Source organism: Crocodylus siamensis, chromosome 1, assembly GCF_052110815.1.
Source record: "Crocodylus siamensis isolate JL-2025a chromosome 1, ASM5211081v1, whole genome shotgun sequence".
NCBI classification, from domain to species: domain Eukaryota; kingdom Metazoa; phylum Chordata; order Crocodylia; family Crocodylidae; genus Crocodylus; species Crocodylus siamensis.
In genome coordinates, this window is record NC_143395.1 from 78,233,649 (window position 1) to 78,252,548 (window position 18,900).

Below are 18,900 nucleotides of genomic sequence, written 5' to 3' on the forward strand. Positions count from 1 at the left end.
TACTGAATCCCAGTCCCTTCCCTAGCTTAAATTCCAGCCTTATTCTCTCACTCTCAGCTGCAGTCCCCACCCTCTCTGCTAATTTCCCGATCTCCTCCCAATTCCATCTCCCCTTTTCTGCCACCTCTCAGCCTCTCCTTGCTTTCCTGCTGTGCCTGCTGCTTTTCCTGTGATTTTCTGCTGCCTGTCTCTCTGTTTTCAGGCTCCCCTTCCCCCTCCACTGCTTTCCAGCTCCTATTAGCTGTCCTGCAGTTCTCTCCAGCTTCCAGCACCTACTGCTGCTCTCTGCAACTTCTCTAGATGCCCTGGAGCCATTCTCTGGCTCTGAACACCCAGAGCCCCTCTTTAACACCCACACTTTCCCTTAGTCCCATTTTTCCCCCTCCCCATCTACCTTTTCAGCTGCCTGGTAGCTCTGGCTCTAGTCCTAGACTCTGTGTTGGCATGCTTCCCTGTTCTGCAGGCTTTGGGCATTGTCTTTTGATCAATTAAGATGAATTAACCTAAAGTTACCCCCAGCCTCGGTTCTTCAGCCCAGGTCCCTGTAGGCTACTGGTTCTAATCCCGATCCTGGTAACTTTCATGCCCTACACTTCTACTTTCTTACCTTAACCTTTCCCCAGGTATCCCAAGTACACCAAGCACATACATATGTACATACATACATATATACCACAATACCCAACTTAGGAACTCACTTGTGTGTATGTGTAGGTGGGTGGTATGTGTGTAAATTAGTGAATACACACATATATACATATATAGATATTGTGTGTGTGTATGTGTGTGTGTATATATATATATATATATATGTGACATTGTATGCATGATATATGAATTAGTAATCTGTGTTTAACTTTTGGGGTGTATAGTGTATGTGCCTGAGCTAGTAGTGTGAGTGTGTATGCCTTATAGGGCTGTATGCACCTAGTGAGTGTGTGCTTAATTGATTTTTATGTGTGCATGTGCAGTTGTACACCACACCCTCCTGTGGTGCAATATTGAGATCCTGAGCATTGGCCTGACCCCTCAGGACAACATATGGAACCCAGGAAAGGGGATCATAAAATCATAGAAAAGTAGGGTGGGAAGGGTCCTCAGGACATCACCTAGTCCAACTCCCTGCTTGGGATCACACCTAATTGAACCATGTCAATCAAGTCTTTCTCTAACCTGCTCTTAAAAATACCCACCTTTCTTGGCAGCTTGTTCCACAACTTTATCATCTAGATAGCCAACATTTCTTTCTAATAGCCAACCTACATTTCCCTTGCTGCAATTTAAATCCATTGCTCTCCCCACAGAGAGCTTTGTCCATCTTCCATATAAATATACTTTAGATATTTCAAGAGTGCTATCAAATACCACCTCAATCCTCTCTTCTCCAAACTTAAATAACCTTAGCTCTTTAAGCCTTTCCTTATACATCATGTTTCCCAGGCTTCTAATCTTTTCTGCTTTTCTCCACTGGACACTTTCAAATTTGTGCACATCTTTCTTAAAGTCAGGGGCCCAAAAATAGATACAATAGTCCATGTGAGGCCTCACCAGTGCCAGATAGAGTGAGTGAATCACTTCCCTTGATTTCCAAGTGGCACTGCTATTTATACACCCCAATAGGCTATTGGACATTTTGCAGCAAGAGCGCACTCTTGGCTTATATTCTCTTACATACTTTCCTGCAGGAGTGCAGCCTAGCCAGTCTTTCTCTTGTTTGTATTTGTGCCTGTTATTCTTTCTTCTCAAATGTATGGCTTTGTATTTGGGATGGGGAAACAAAGGAAACGGGAAAATGTTACTATGCTATGAAAACAGAAATGGTGGTAACTTTTTAATTGTTTTGATTTGGTTAGAACCATGTCAAGAAGAATTTTGGTCAGGTTAGGTTGACAGCTGCATCTCTAGCTTTGAACTATGTTACTTTTTGTGATTGAGGTAAAAGACTTACAGATGAATTTTGCCTTAGAAATAACTTTGAGCAGAGAGAGGTCCAGATTGTTCAGGTCCAGGTCAGAATTTCCTGCACGCTTGGTGGTGCTTCAGCTTGCTAATTCCAGAAAGCTCCATGGGGAAGGCATGATGAGGATCAAAAGTTCAGAAGTTTTAGACCACTGTGGTATTTTCACAGCACGCGAATACACGTACCATAAATATTGTTCCCAGCTGTCCTGTCCTCTGCATGTTCCACCAGCTTCCTTTGAAAATCCTCCCTTTGTTAAGCTCAGACCTTTGTTCAATCAGGTAAGTCTCTATTTAAAAAAAAATGGAGCCATACTGTCTAGGGAGGCCAACAATAAGGAGCTTGATCTCTAGGCTGAATAATTACTTTGCTTTTGTTCATGACTTCTGCATGTGCTGTTCTGTGGCCACCCAGAAGTTGTGGGGGACCACAGTAGTGCAAGATTCAGCTACAAATTAAGCTGCAGTGTGGTAATAAGGTCCAGAACCTACAAATATTCTTGGAAATGCTTAACTTCAGGCATGTGAACAAATTAAAACTGAGCAGATTACCCAGGTAGTTTGTGTCTCTTCTGGCTTTAGTCAGTGTTTTTGTTGCTATAATGTTCACATTTGTTTCTGGTTTTCAGCCCCTCAAAAATGCATGTAATTCTATCTTGAACTTATCCAGGTTCTTCTTTTTTTCAGTTCCAAACTGTTATGAAATACCGTTCTCAGTAATCAAAAAGTGAAAGTGATTTTTCTTTATTGTTTTGATAGCTCTAGGTGGATTTGTGATTTTCTAGGCTAATACTAGTAGTGTAGAAAGGAATGGTGCCCTGTGTATTTTTGGTTTTGATGACAGTGGAAGGAACAGAACATGTACAGCACAATGATTATATATTGCTACTCAGCAATGTTATCCTTTGTTTTGTATGGGATTCCCTTAGCATAGGCATTTTATGGCGAGAGAGCATGAAGTTTAAATCTGGGAAGATTTCTCTGATCATTTAAAGCTGGAAAGGTTTCTCTGATCATTCTGTTTCCAGCACAAAATACTAATTTCTAATTCTAAAAACCTTTTAAAGAATATTAAATGTAAGAACTTAAGCCAAGGTCTTCAAGCCTCCTTTACTGCAGCCTACCTTAACTCCAATACTTGCAGGGTATGGCACTATGTTATTTCCCCCAAGTTTTATCCATTTTCATCAGTTCAGTTTGCAAACACGATTGGTGTGTCTAGTCATACAGGAGAGGAAAATAACCTAGAACAGGGATGTCCAGCTTCAGAGTGGGTGGGAGACTGCATGCCACAGAGGCCACACCTGTACAGGCTGTGGGCTGCATGTCGCATTGTATGCCTACAACTCCACTGGCCCCCCACCCTCCACTGTGCCAAGTCCTGAACTTCCTGGCACTGCAAGCTGTGTGCCTGCCTATCCCCAGGACCTGGGACAGGAAGTGTGGAGAGAGCCCAGAAACCACAGTGGCCGTAGGAGCCAGGGTGGTTGCACCTGGGAAGTGGCAACTGGGTGGGAGCCAGGCTGTTGCCAGGCTACATGCCCAGCCTTGGATCACTACAAGCACATCCCTTGTAACACAGTACCAAATGCTGAAATTCTTGTTTCTCCATTTTAGAGTCTTATGAATTTGGAAGAAAATAGAGTCATATTCATTGTGAAATTTAAAGATGGTACTTCTAATAAAACATGGGTAGGGAAGCAATTATGTGGCATTGCCTGTGTGAACTAGATTAATAGAATGTTTCCTCAACTTCAGAACTGCAAAGCTATTAAATTTGTGATGTACATTATCCATAAAATAATAATTTTCACATGAGTGTCTACCCTTTCTAATCTTATTTGCATATGAAGAGCAATTCTATAGAGTCTTTAATAAGCTATCACTCGTGTCATGATTAACCATATTCATACTGTACATTACTTTTGAATAATATAACTCTTTTACTCAGGTATACAGCTAGCAGTAGCATTTTTTAGCCAGTTTTCTTTTCAAAGACTCTTCTGGCATGCAAGGCATAAAAGATAAATACAGTTATACTAGATAGAGTATGATCTGTGTTCCGAATGCTTTTTTCTATTGAGAATTAGCTACCCTGGGATCCTGAACTAAACTGTTTCCTTGCAATAGCTGTTCACCAATCCTTTGCCCTCCTTCCAGCTCTTAAAAAAATTATGACAGGCAGCCCACTTTGAGAAAGGGGACTGGACATTCTTTTTATAGTAGTATCATTTTAAACACCTGTTTGGTAAAGGGTGATGATGACACAGAAGAGAAGAAAGCCTAGACAAAGTGGTTTAACCCCCACCCACAACAACCTGATTTGTATAGTGTACCAGATATCCTCTTTGAATAAGATTGTTAAACATGAATTTTGTTTACATATAATGTCATGCAGTTATCAGCATAATCAAAAACTTATTTAATCCTTTTCTAATTCTAAAGTGATTAGCAAGGGCTGAGAAATCACCTTATCTCACTAAAACACAGGTACAAACACAGAGTAAATATTTTGGTAAACAATTATTCTACCCTTGCATATTCAGCAGTGTGCTAAATTATGCATAATCTTGCATAAGTAATAAGTGAAGGTAGCTTAAATTCAGGGTTTTTTTACCTGACCTATTTCTTTCAGTGCTGTTAGCTTCTTAAATCATGTATGAGCTTTCCGTAAGGCTTCAATGAGTAGTTCTAGTGGAGAGACTTCAGTAATAAATTTCAGGAGAAGACAAGTTTTTTGACAGGCATAATGCAACACATACAGAGTTTGGAACTCACACTCTGGGAATTTAGAGCAATCCTTGCAAAGCAGCTTTTCCCTGTTACATTAATAGAGAAAATGAAGTATGAAAGTCCTCAGGAATTACTGCTAGGTGTAATTTAAATAATTTACCAGAAGACAGTTCAGCACATGCATAGAACAGGGGCATACAGAGTTTGCCATAAGCAGTTTATAAATAAACTATATTCTGCTGAAGTAAGTCAGGCATAAATTATAACTATTCCTTTTGTGGCTATACTCTGTTCCTCATTGTAATAGTGATTTAAAAAAAAATCTGGGTTATGACCTTCTACTGGAAATCATAGGCATTGCCTGCCTTGTACCTTGCTTATGAGCATGCTTATATTTAATAGTTCAGCTGCTATGAGATCAAAGTAAAATTACTATTGCTGGGGAAAAAAAAGAAAAAAATGCATTACATTTCTATAAACAGAATCTAGGTAGAATTTTTAGTTCATTGCAAAAAGAGTATTCAGCACCAAAGACTGTTGACTAGTGTCTGACCATTTTACGAAACCTTTCTGCCGCTTTTTAAATGTATTATTCTATTTCTAGCCTCGAGTATTGAGAGTTAAAATGACAGAATAACTTGAAAGTACCAATAGGAAATATGAAATTCAGATGCTAGAAAGTATGCAGAGGGTAAAGATTTGTTAAACACACTTGTAGGAATTGGACAGCCTCTACTGCATAGAGCATTAGGGTTATTAAAAACTGGCCAGGCTCTTTTGACAGGAAACATTTTCATAAATGCACTGTCAGTACTTAGAAATAGGATTTAAAGGTAAAAGGTCAGCTGATCCACAGCACCTCATTTGCTCTTAAAGATCAAATTAGAAAACATGATAAAAGTATTTTATTTTGTCAGATTTAAGCCCTGCAGAAGAGAGGGGGGAGGAAAACCCACTGAAAGTGATTTACTATTTATCCTCTCCCTCTTTACATTATGTCCTGTAACATAATTTATGATCTACATGGGCACACATGAGTGTTATCATTCCATCCCCAGCCTTTTATTCCCCAAACTGTATATTCTACCTGTTGTCTTTCAGGACCATGAATGCTTATTACATTGGATTGGATTTTAAAGATCCATCTAACCAGAGAGTGTTGATACACCGAGGTCGCAAAGTAGATCATAACTAGACACCAGTCATAGGTGAGTTAAGACCGGGATTGGTTTCTTCCCCCTTGAGGTTCCAATTCAGCAAGTTGCTTAACTTAAAGTATGGTCTTAAATCTGTTCCTATTAAAAAAGGCACATAAGTATTTTTCTGAATTTAGGGCTTTGTTAGTAAAAAATATAAGCTTGTCCTCTCATCTATGTTGCATATAAACATAGGCAACCCATTCCTCCCAGAAAAAAAAACAACCACAGAATTAACACAAAACAAAAATAAAGTACTCTGGATAAAAGAAAGAAAAATCTTTCTTGATAATCTTCTAAGTTCCAGCAAAATAACACAGGTTTTCATAATAACTCATATTTGACATTTGTATAATAATAATTTGAGCTTTTTATTACCAAGCTTTTTCATATAACCACCACAACCTTCTTATCAATGGTATTACTGGTAATTCAAGAATTCGCATCATTGTATCATAGGAAAGTAGGGCTGAAAGGGGCCTCATGAAGTTATCTAGTGCAGGTCCTGCTGATATCAGGATTTTCCATGACTAAGCCATCCCAGCCAACTGTCTGTCTAACCTGATTTTAAAAATTTCCAGGGATGGAGGTTCTACAACCTAATTAGCATATCTTTGTCTTTGTTAATATAGTTGTCTTACTAAAAATGGCCCTGCTCTGGCTTTTCCACTATTTTACCTCTTTGTAGTGAGGAAATAAAATACATTCCCAAACGGACTGTTTGTTACTTCCTGATTGCCCCTGTATTGGGTGCTGTTATTTTACTTCTCCCATTGCCTGCAGCAATGTACGTATGTTTGTCAGCTAGAACTCATGGAAGCCCCGGTCCTGCAATTCAGCATGCCTGGATACACCCACCTAAAGCTCCACTGAACCCCCCTACAGCTGCACTGAAGTAAACAGGGCTCTGTGTGAGCTTGCTAAGCTACAGGATGAATGCCTTCAAGTGAGAAAGAAAATCTTTGGATGCCTTGAAGTGCTGTTGCTGGAATCTCTTTCATTTTATAGATTAGAATATTTCCTAAAAAGGGGGAACAGCATTTTCCCATGGGTATAACTTCTGTGTTTAGCAAATTTTTGTGTGTTTCACTTTATGAGTCTTTAATATAGGAGGCCGATTACTTGAAAACTAGTCCTGAAGAATGACAACCATGCTTACAGCACTGCGTCTTTGAAGGATATCCCTGATTCCTGCTTGATGTTTGTTGCCAGTCAGTGGGTAAATAGTCACATGCTTGATGTTAGCAACTAAAGCAACAGAGTTTCCTCTGGAAAATCATGCCTACGAGGTGCTTATCCCTCTTTGATCCCATTTTCCCAGGTAATTAGAGCTGTGAGACTCTTGTCATTCGGGACTGCAAATCATTGGTACAGTTTCCTACCCAGGAGAAAGGTGTTTCCCATGTCCATGTTTAATATTAAAAAACTCTGTACTTGTGGTATGTTTTCCTGGATTCCCCCTTGCATTTGCTGTAAACAAAAGGAAAGAACAGGAAAAAAGGTATTGTTATTACTCTGTTTTAAGCAGTGATGTTGTCTAGCATATACTGGCTTTTTTCCCGTTATTAAATTGAACCTTTAGTAGATTAACTAATGTTAACAAGAAATTTCCCCTTAATATGCAATAAATATAGGTTGTTAGAATGATAAAAACAGTTTAGTTCAAACAATTTAATTAACATCTTTACAATGATCGCAGAAAATAATGTGCAAAATAATATCAAATCACTGTCATGATCCTGACCCTGTGTTGCAAATTAAAAACACAGTAAAGTGTCATAAATCTCAGTAGCTCAATTTGGGTTCACTTAATAGAACTATGACAAAAGCAAATGTTTTGTCATTTTCAGGCTGTTGCCATGAAAATTTGTAGTGCATAATTAATGATAATCCACTCTTTAATGTGTGTATATAAAAGCACATGAAGTTGCCACTGGTGGCACACAAACAATATCATTTTCTGTGTTAAAATGGTAGACTATTTCAGCTACAACAACAAGTCAGAGGCAGGATAATGGAAGGTGTCAGAAGCACAATAAATAAGATTAGAGTGGACAAGGAGAAGTGAACAGTATTAACTGCATTGAAATTTTCAATTAGAAAAGCAAAGTAAACCCTTTATGAATCATCCCCTTCCACCTTCTTTTAAGCCTTATTGAATAAATGCAATCTAATTGCTTGAATACTAGTTAGTATAAACCAAAGCTCTTTCATAGGAATAAATTACAGCTGTAGGCTTTTGTTCTAGCTAGTTAAACACTTTTTAAATATACAGCTGGATTTTGGAACCCTCTCAGACCTTGGGATATCTCCATTTTTAAAGGATTGCTGGGTATCAGAGTATCCAGCTTTCTAATCAGACATGAAAGATCAGAATATCAGCTAAGTAATGGCAAAAATAAATTGCATGCTGGATGTTATGAATCGCATTGCTTTCCTACTTTTCTTTCATGGAGGGTGTTCCTGAGTGATACATACTGCTGAAATGAGGATTGCAGAAGATCCAAACAGTTGAATGATTAGGTGAAGACAGTTTTTATGAGCTCACTTCTGAGGTACTTGTAACATAAATTGATACTAAATTTCCTCTGTAAAAAAGCAAGTTCATTCACATATTTCTAATTTTGTCATTCTTTTTTATTTTCTGAAAACTTGGTCTTTTTTATCCAAGGGCAATTTTCTCTTGTCTGGTAAGGGGACATCCTCTGAATGTTTGTTTATAATGCCATCTCCTCTTCCTTGTGCTTCTTTTCATTCTTTTTTTTTTTTTTTAAGAAAATAAAAAACTTTTACTACTGGAGCTTGTGTGCATCTAATTGCATTTTCTTGATCACTTTGCCAAATACAGGGCATTCCTCCTTTTGTTAAGGCAATAATATTTAAATATCATGTGAAAGCTGGGGTTCTGGGCTTTCTTCTTTTTATTTGAGCTACCATTTAAATCTAACCCTCATCTAATTCCCTTCTCTTGTAATAGCCAGGCAATCAGAACACTTGCAATACTTGTGCATCATTGCAGAACAGGTCTTCAGGGTGTTAGTATACCACAGTAACAGATGTATTTTTGTCTTGATACCTCATTTTAGTAATAGCTTTGGAGGTGGAAATTTTAAGACTACTTCATAACCTAGATTTCATATAAAATACTGTTCCTTATTTCACCCCTTCCTAAAGTAAGCTTGAGTTTAAAATGACTTGCAATATTCGGGTTCTGAAAATAATTATTAATGGACACATCTAGATGAGATGCTACTGTGCAGTTGTTATTGCACATTTATTGAGTACTTGTATTAGCAAGTGCTAAATAATGCTCAGTAACCGGAGTTACTGCACAGTAGTGCTGGCAAACATCTTTTAAGAGATGCTACTGCACAGTAGCCTAGTAATACTGCACAGTAGCTTTTTAGCACTGTCTGCATTGTGACGCACCACTACGCAGTATTGTTAGGCTGCTGTGCAGTCAGGATCTCGTGTAGACGTGCCCAAGTAGTGCATGAATGAGGCATGAGCCACAACACTGCAAAATCCCATGTTCTGTATTGAAGTTACTTAAAACCATAAGAAGTGCCATATTGAGTTAGACTAACAGTCCATTTAGACCAGTCTCCTGACTCCAACAGCGACAGTAGTAGATATTTTAGGGAAAGTATATGAACAGGGCATGGTTAAAGTAATTCATCCCCTGTCATATTATCCCCTGTCATGAAATACACCATCGTTGGTTTAGAGACCAATGTCAGAGGACTGTTCTATTCAATAGCTATCAATGAACCTGTCTTTCATAAATTTGTCTAATCCCTGGGTGTTTTATCTGCCTCTACAACCTCTTGTGGCACTGAATTCTACAAGTAAACTACACTGTGTAAAAACAACTTCCTTTTCTTTGTTTTAAACTTGTGTCCAGTTAAATTCAGTGGGTCTCCCTAGTTCCTCCATTTAGGAGTGACCTTTAATATATTTGGCTAAACATGCCACAATTTCTGACAACTGCAAAATCTCTAAAGATTGTTCACTTTGTTAGAGAGCTGTGGAGCTCCTTTAACACCTATTCACTCAGCGAGATCTTCGTGGTCTTTGAAACCTGAAATAAATACAGTGTAAAAAAAAACAAACCTAAAAAAAGTAAGAGCTGAATAAGCCAATCAGGCTACTGTAGTTAAGGCATACCAGTTTCTAAACCCTTCTGTCTCCTCTTTCCAGTCATGGGAGAATAGAGAAATAAGGAGAGATTTCAGTCCATGAAGATTTTGAGTCAACCCTTTTCTTATCGCTACAAGAACCACCAGCCCTTGGCCATGGGATATGGGTCTTGTAGCTTTAATCTACATTGGCCGGTAGAGATGTCGGCAATTAGCTTGCTTACACCTCATACCCCTACTGTCTGCTATTTATGTCCTACCTGATCTGGCCCTAGCACTAACAAAGCCAAATGTCTCCATCACCCTGAAAATCTCTAGCCCAGTGGAACTGATGTTCCTGTTTCCTATCCCCAGCCCCATTGCTTTCCATATTATCTTGACAGCTATGCAGGTCACACTGGGCTCCTATAGACACGCAGGGAGCCTGCTCTGATGTGCTGGAGCAGACTCAATTAATCGAGCCTGTTGGAGCATGGAAATTGACATGTTCCTTCCATGTCATGTATATCAGAATCCCTGCACTGAAAAAATGGCACTTTGAATTAAAACACGTTTGATGAGTTTTAGTTCAAAGTGCTCCACCATCATTTTTCAGTGTGGGGGCACTGATACACATGATGTGCAGGCACTTTAAATTAGCACGGCTTGCTAATTAAAATACCCGGCGCCATGTTTCAAATGTGCAAAAATGACCACTTTTTCTAGGCCCTAATGCTTGCTTAGTGGCTCATTGCCAAACTTGCCTTGGGACTTTTCCAGCAAAACCAATCTTGCATGCAGTGACAAGCAATTACTTTCAGGAGCATCTGAATCCTAATGCTAAAATTTTATGTGTTGCAAACCCTAAGGTATTTTCACCAAAACACCAAAATACCCTAAGGTATTTTCACATGTTCAATCACAGTCAGAAATCTTCTGCCTTTAAATTTAAGTCCTAACCATCTGCAGACCAGGACCCAGTGCATGGCAAAATCCCTGGATGTCCAACATTCCTTACAATGTTATCTGGAGTCACAAACAAGGTTAGTTCAAACACCAGGCTTGCCCTGAACCCCCATGGTTGAGTAAACATTAGGGGTGCATGAAGCTTTGGTCCCCGATTTGATTTGGAGGAGATTCAGCCCAATTTGGCAGCTGAATCTCCAAATCCAAATCAAATCACAAGACCCATTAATATCTCTGAATCAAATCGGAAGTGTTCGAATCAATTTAGAGAGATTCAGAGAGATTTGACAATTCGGCCATAGACATAGCTTTATATGTTTTTTTCTATGTACCTCGAGGTACCACGCATGGTTCATGAAAGCTGAGATGGTGGGGAGGATGGAGTATCTTATGGGAGCATGGTGTGTGTAGGGGGGTCCGCCGGGCTCTTGGCAGCAGAGCTGGAAGTGGACCAGAAGTATTTCATACATTTCATAGACATTAGGGCTGGAAGGGACCTTGGAAGACCATTGAGTCCAGCCCCCTGCCCAAAGGGCAGGAAGTCAGCTGGGGTCATAGGATCCCAGCAAGATAAGCATCCAATTTACTCTTGAAGGTGTTCAATGTAGGTGCTTGAACCACCTCTGATGGCAGGCTGTTCCAGACCTTGGGGACTTGGACAGTAAAAATATTCTTCCTTATGTCCAACCTGAAACGGTCGTGCAGTAGTTTATAACTGTTCAACCTCGTCATCCCTTGGGGTGCTCTGATGAACAAACGTTCCCCCGGATACTGGTGGTCACCCGTGATAAACTTATAGGTGGCCAACAGGTCACCCCTGAGCCTGCGCTTTTCCAGGCTAAAGAGCCCCATGGCTCTCAGCCTGTCATCATAAGGTCTGTTTTCCTGACCTCTGATTATGCACGTGGCTCTTCTCTGGACTCTCTCAAGCTTCTCCACATCCTTTTTGAATTGTGAAGCCCAATACTGGATGCAGTACTCCAGCTGCGGCCTCACCAAGGCCAAGTACAAGGGGAGAATGACGTCCCATGATTTGCTTGAGAAGCATCTATGGATGCAAGCCAGCGTTTTGCTTGTTTTACTAGCTGCAGCATCGCATTGCAGGCTCATGTTCATCTTGTGGTCAATGATGACCCCCAAGTCTCTTTCTTCCGTAGTGCTAGCCAGCATGGTGCTGCCGAGCCTATAAGGGTGCTTCAGGTTTTGCCTCCCAAAGTGGAGAACCTTGCATTTTTCTGTGTTAAACACCATCAGGTTCTCATCTACCCATTTGCCTAGCCTGTCCAGGTCAGTCTGGATCACCCGCCTGTCTTCAGGTGTGGATACTTTGCCCCAGAGTTTGGTGTCATTGGCTAACTTGGCCAGTCTGCTTCTGACTCCAATGTCCACATCATTAATGAAGATGTTGAACAATATGGATCCAAAGACAGAGCCTTGGGGGACTCCACTGGTCACAGGGCACCATGATGATTGACTTCGTCAATTACTACCCTCTGGGTCTGACCATGGAGCCAGTTTCCCAGGCAGTGGATCATGGTGGACCCAAGACCACAATTGGCCAGTTTTGCCAAGAGGTGATCATGGGATACCAGATCAAAGGCTTTTTTGAAGTCAAGATATATGACATCGAAGTACTTCCAGTCCACTTTCTGGTCTGCTACACAGCACACACGGGGCTCCCTCCACTGCCTCCTGGCTTGGTGACTGGTGCCTCCTGGGTCTTGGGGGGCACCCAAGGTCCTCCTGCAGCTGATCGCTAAGTTAGGGCAGTGATGGGGGGTCCCCCCCTGCACTTGATGGCAGATCTGGGGAGACCCCTGCCTGCACTCCCCTGGGATGCTCCATCCGCCCCACCATCTCAGTGTTCATGAACCCTGACTGGTACCTTGAGGTGCATAGGTAAAACATATAAAGTTGTGTCTATGGCCAAATTGCTGATTCTTTGACTCAAAATTGAATCTTCAGATTCGGATTCAGCCAAATTGAATTGGGACAATGATCTGAATTAGCGAATCGAATCACTGTTCCCCAAATTGGGCTGAATCTGAATCTGAATCAAATACTACCTGCTTTGCACACTCCTAGTAAACGTAGGTTCTCTAGCAATCTAGACCTTCCAGCAGTCAAAACCTTCAGTGTTATCAATACTGTTTTCCCAGTCCTGAAGAAATGAGTGTCAAAATGCCCAGGACTGAGACCTAAGTAAGCTAATGCATTTACATGTGTGCTTTAATGCTGAATAGCTTATTTTGATGCACATTAGAGCATCACTTAAAAAAAATGCACTTCTGCTAATGCACTTTAAAATAGGCAAATGCACATTAAGGCTGTACTAAAAAGCATGTGGTTTAGTTAATGTCCATTAAACTGGGCTAATGTGCACGTTCCTGGTACCTCATAATGAAGGGTGCCTGGATAAGCATGACTAATCAAGGTAATTTCCACACTCCAGTAGCCCACTGTGTCTTGTGTATTGGCATCCCCACACTTCAAAATGGTGGTGGGGCTGATTGAACTCAAGTTCATCCTACCCCCCCCCCCCCCCCCCGTCCCTGGAGCACATGTAAAAATGCCCAGAGGTACTAGATTTAATGCAGATTAACTAAAGTACTTATATGAATGTGTAGATGCACCCACTGTCTTCATGACATCAGTAAACTGAAACCTTATCAGGTAGCTGTCTTCCCTCTGCCTGAACAATGCCTGTTCCTGGACCCATGTCTAAAAAGGCTTTGATGACATTTCTGGGATACACCTATCTATTTGCACATTCCCTTAGCTTTACTGCAGGCCCATTTCTGTCTTGATCAGGTTTCAAATGCCTCAATTTCAGTGACATTCCTCCTTATGTAATCTGCATTTTAGAAGTTATAATGCACCCTCCTCTACTGTCACCTAGCATTTGGGATGTGATTATATAGTACCTTAGATCCCCCTTTTATGATGCTGCCTCAGTGTTGAGGAAATGATAGAAAATACACCCCCTCTTCTGCTTATATGGTTAGTGTCCTTGCTCCCAAAGAACTGTGTATCTAAATCAGCAGGGGCCTGCTTTTTGCAAAAGATGGGAGCAAGTGAGTCCTCCATACCTTCACAGGAGTGCTCGTCAGATGGCTTGGGCAAGAGGTCATTGAAAACCTTGGGAAAATTTTAACGAAATGGGAGGGGGAGAAGAGACTGTGGGCACAGTCACATGGCATGATTACCATGATGTAAATTGTCCTGAATTTCACCCTGTAATAAACACATTCCTTGGCAAGGAGTAGACACTTGACCGGCTCTCCCAAGCTAGCACTACAAATTATTACAGTACCTGGTCACTAGGTGGAAGGGAGTCAGTTTCCATTGCACAAATGCCAGTCTGTAGGTAAAATTGGCTATAGAAACAGATGCACAATAAGTGTACTTGTCTAAACTACACTGGAGCATAGTTGCTCCTTGCTTTCCAGAATGGAATGATTTAGAGTGGGGTGCATTATATGTCCATTTCACTTTGTCATGGGATAAAGTCTGAAGGAAATAATGTCATGTGTTCACATCCTGAGAACAAATATGCCATGTGTCCATACACTGAGAAAATCAGCCTGCCTTTAACCTACCAGCCCAACCACCAGCCCCTCCCATTGATGTGGGGGTGGGATATTGTGGCGTTATTTCTGATTGTGTGTTTTAAATAGACTTCAGGACCTGTTTGATCATATTGTTTACAGGGAAACAAACAAACAGGAAGAAAGGAAGGAAGGAATGAGGGTGTTGATAAATATTCCATAATGTTTTTATGAGTCTAACCAAGAAACATATCCCCTGATTAGCTTACTAACTAAGTTCAGTATCAGAGAATCTAGCAGATGGTCACTTTTGCATTCTTCAGTTAATACCAAGGAGAATTGAAAAGCTACAGGGCTGTGTTGGCCAGTAAATAAAATTAAAAAAACATAGATAACTTTAAATTTTAAAGAACCTTATTTAAAGAACATTTTTTCTCTTTGCATTTAATCCTAGCAAAAACGTGCCTATGCTTTGTTTGTGTTTGTCTGTGTTTCTATCTATGTACACAGGGATAGTGTACTTTGTCCTTCTGATTTGCGTATACACGAATAAAATATTAGCTTTAAATGCTGTTGTACTTTACTAGCCATAGAACATTTTCAAATATAGATTTCTGGATGTACACTTTTCCCCAAATCATATTGAGCTGGTCAGATAGAGTTTGGCAAGTCTGTGAGAATGTGTGCAGATTTTGTATGCTAATTGCTGCATTATAAACTTTTAGAAGCAGATACTCTGAACATCCCTACAGTTTATAGCATCACACAAAAGAAGGTTTAGAGGGGTGTTTTCAAGATCATATTTCCTATGTTTCCTCTGATTCTCTTTCATGATGCTTTTTCAGACTTATCAAGCAAGACAATTTACAGATGGGTGGGAGAAGAGTTATTCTAAATCCTTTTTTCCTCCATAGCCCTATGCTGCCTGACTTGAAGAATATCCAAGGGAAGTATAAAATATTGAGAAGCAGGCAAGAGTTTGTACTAGAATTTGGTGTGTATTTTGGGAAAGCTTTATTTAGGCTACTTGTTTTTTTACTAGAGATTGATAGGAAATATATCTTGAAAACACAAGCTCTCTAAGCTACTTTGAATACACTGATTTCCAAAACTCCTTTGTGAATGCATCACACAATGGAAATAGAATAACTTTTGATTGTATGGATAATAGTAAATGGGCTTTCTTCAGAGAACTGCCATATTTGTAACCATGCCCTTGAAACATTCACTAAATCAGCTCCTGATTTTTTACTTAAGATGAATTCAAACTTTCAGTTCCATCACAACAAGATATCTGTTATAGCAAATAATCCAAAATCCATATTTTGGAAGCTAAATAACCTGCCTCTTTCTTTGGATGCCTAGAAGGATTTTATATTTCAATATGGATGTAACTTTCTGCTAATAGTTTCATTGGCTCAAATATTAAATATAACTGAGAACATACTGCAGAGGAAACAGAAAGTCTTCACTGCAGTGGCTCTGGCATGACATCAGTGGGCCATTTGAAAAAGGTGGCCCTTTTGAAAAACTTCTGTGGCAGGTTCATTCTTTCACCTTTATTGTTTGGCCCCTTCCCTATTCTGATTATCCCTAGAGTATCTAACCTGTTTTCTCCAACAAACATCAAATAGATTGCGCACCTGAAGCACAGCCACAGAGACATGCAAAAATTATAAAAAAGAAAGAAAAATGGAAATTTGATAGCGTAGTGGAGCTTCTGAAATTTGTCCCAACTTGACTTCCACTTCCAGTCTGCTAATTGATTCTTTTTGGATAGCACATTATGTTTCTGTCATCACCATCCAAAAGTTTCATCTCCCAAGAGATTTTAGTGAAGGATACCAGAAAAAAATTGTTTGCCTTTTTCAAAAATATGGTTAGTTTCATCCTGACCTTCAGCCTGTCTTGAAGAGGGTTTTCATTTCCTCTATGCATCCCATTCCAACCCTTTGCTTTGCCGTGATTACATATGGCTTACAAAATTTTGTAGCTAGTGTTGTTATGGGATTCAACACATATGGAGCTAAGGAGAATAGTCCCAGAGGGGAGGGGAGTCCAAGAACAGTGGTTGCTCCTTAAGGAGATGATTATCCAGGCCCAAAGGGAGGCAATCCCAACATGGATCAGGAGGGCACAAAAACCCCTATGGCTCACCAAAAGCATCCAGGAATGTCTTCTACCTGAAAGGGAGGTGTACACCCAATGGAAAGGAGGGGCCATCACCAGGGAGGATTATACTGTGGTTGCTCGGGGATGCAGGGGCACAGTAAGGAAGGCCAAGGCGGAGATTGAACTGGGACTATCTTCCCGGATCAAGGACAAGAAGTCCTTTTTTAAATGCAGAGGGGGCAAAAAGAAGGTACCGGGTAACGAGGGGCCCCTGCAAGACACGCTAGGAAATTTGGTCATCACACCAGATGACAAAGCTAACCTATTTAATGACTTCTTTGCCTCCATTTTCCTGAGCAGGGACCAGATCAGCCCTGTCACTGGGTCCCCCTCAGGCTCCATGGGAGGCACATGTAGGCCAAGGGTCAGGGAGGATCTAGTCAGGGAAATTCTGGAGGGACTGGATGTATTTAAATGAGGTGGTCTGGACAATCTCCACCCCAGAGTGCTGAGGGAATTAGCTGAGGTCACTGCGGGACCTCTGGCATGGCTGTACGAGTACTCGTGGTGCTCTGGTGTGGTGCCAGAGGACTGGAAGAGGTCCAATGTGGTTCCCATCTTCAAGAAAGGGAGGAAGGAGGACCCAGGGAACTATAGGCCAGTTAGCCCTACCTCAATGCTGGGTAAGCTTTTTTGAGAGAATTATTCTGGCACATGTCCACGAGGGGCCAGCAGGGGAGATTATGCTTAGGGGCAACCAACATGGGCTCATTAGAGGCAGATCCTGTCTGACCAACCTGGTGGCCTTCTACGACCAGGTCACCAAATCCTTAGATGCAGGGGTAGCAGTGGACATAGTCTTTCTGGACTTTCGGAAGGCCTTCCACACTGTCTTTCCCTCCGTTCTCATTAAGAAACTGGGGGACTGTGGTGTCGACACCTACGCAGTGAAATGGGTCACCAACTGCCTGGAGGGCTGCACCCAGAGAGTCATAGTGGATGGTTCATTTTCGACCTGGAGATATGTGGGTAGTGGGGTTCCCCAGGGCTTGGTCCTCAGGCCCGCACTGTTCAACATCTTCATCAGTGACTTGGACGAGGGGGTAAAAAGCACCCTGTTCAAATTTGCTGATGACACTAAGATGTGGGGGGATGTGGGCACGTTAGAAGGAAGGAATAGGCTACAATTGGACCTAGACAGGTTATAGGGGTGGGTGGATGAGAATAGGATGGGATTCAACACTGACAAGTGCAAGGTACTGCACCTGGGGAGGAAGAACCAGCAGCAAACCTACAGGCTGGGGAACTCCCTTCTCGTCAGTGCAGAGGCAGAAATGATCTTGGAGTCATTATTGATGCCAAGATGAATATGGGCCAGCAGTGTGGGGATGCAGTCAGGAAGGCCAACTGCACCTTGTCATGCATCCACAGATACATTTCAAGCAGGTCCAAGGAGGTGATTCTCCCCCTCTATGTGGCACTGGTAAGGCCGCAGCTGGAGTACTGTGTCCAGTTCTGGGTGCCGCACTTCAAGAGGGATGTGGACAACATGGAGAGGGTCCAGAGGAGGGCCGCTCACATCATCAGGGGCAGCAGGGCAGGCCCTATGTGGAGAGGCAACAGGACCTGAACCTGTTCAGCCTCCACAAGAAAAGGCTGAGGGGGGATCTAGTGGCCTGTTACAAACTAGTCAGAGGGGACCAGAAGGCATTGGGGCAGTCCCTGTTTCCCCTGAGCACTACCAGGAGTGACTAGAAATAATGGTCACAAAGTGACAGAGGGTAAATTCAGATTAGACATAAGGAGGCGTTACTTCACTGTCAGGGCGGCTAGGATCTGGAACCAACTTCCAAGCGAAGTGGTGCTGGCTCCTACCCTGGGGGTCTTTAAGACAAGGCTTGACAATCACCTTGCTAGGGTCATTTGACCCCAGTACTCTTTCCTGCCATGGCAGGGGGTCGGACTTGATGATCTTCTCAGGTCCCTTCTGACCCTACTAACTATGATACTATGAAACCCCTTCCATCTATCAATATTAGAATGGCAGTGTGGTTGCAGCCTTCTGATATTTGTTATTGACCTCCATGTGAAAAAGGTTTTGTCACCAGTTATTTTAAACTCTGAGGAATCGGATGAATAGTTCCTAGACAAGGAGTTTCTTTTTTACCTTTAGATCAAACCAGCCTGATTGTTACTGAGCTCTAGCAGAGGTTGTGATATTCTTCTAAATTTTAACAAGACTCAATAGTACTGAAAAGCTCATAGAGA

The 18,900-nt window shown here is 41.4% G+C and overlaps 1 protein-coding gene across 1 annotated transcript in view; it reads left to right on the forward strand.

The window, feature by feature from the left end:
• Positions 1–18,900, forward strand: part of LOC149872951 (uncharacterized) — a 550,350-nt gene that overhangs the window by 479,752 nt on the left and 51,698 nt on the right. The window contains exon 18 of the mRNA XM_090037132.1: positions 5,794–5,900. The gene's annotated coding sequence lies outside the window, so the exon portion shown is untranslated. The remainder of the gene's footprint in view (positions 1–5,793; positions 5,901–18,900) is intronic.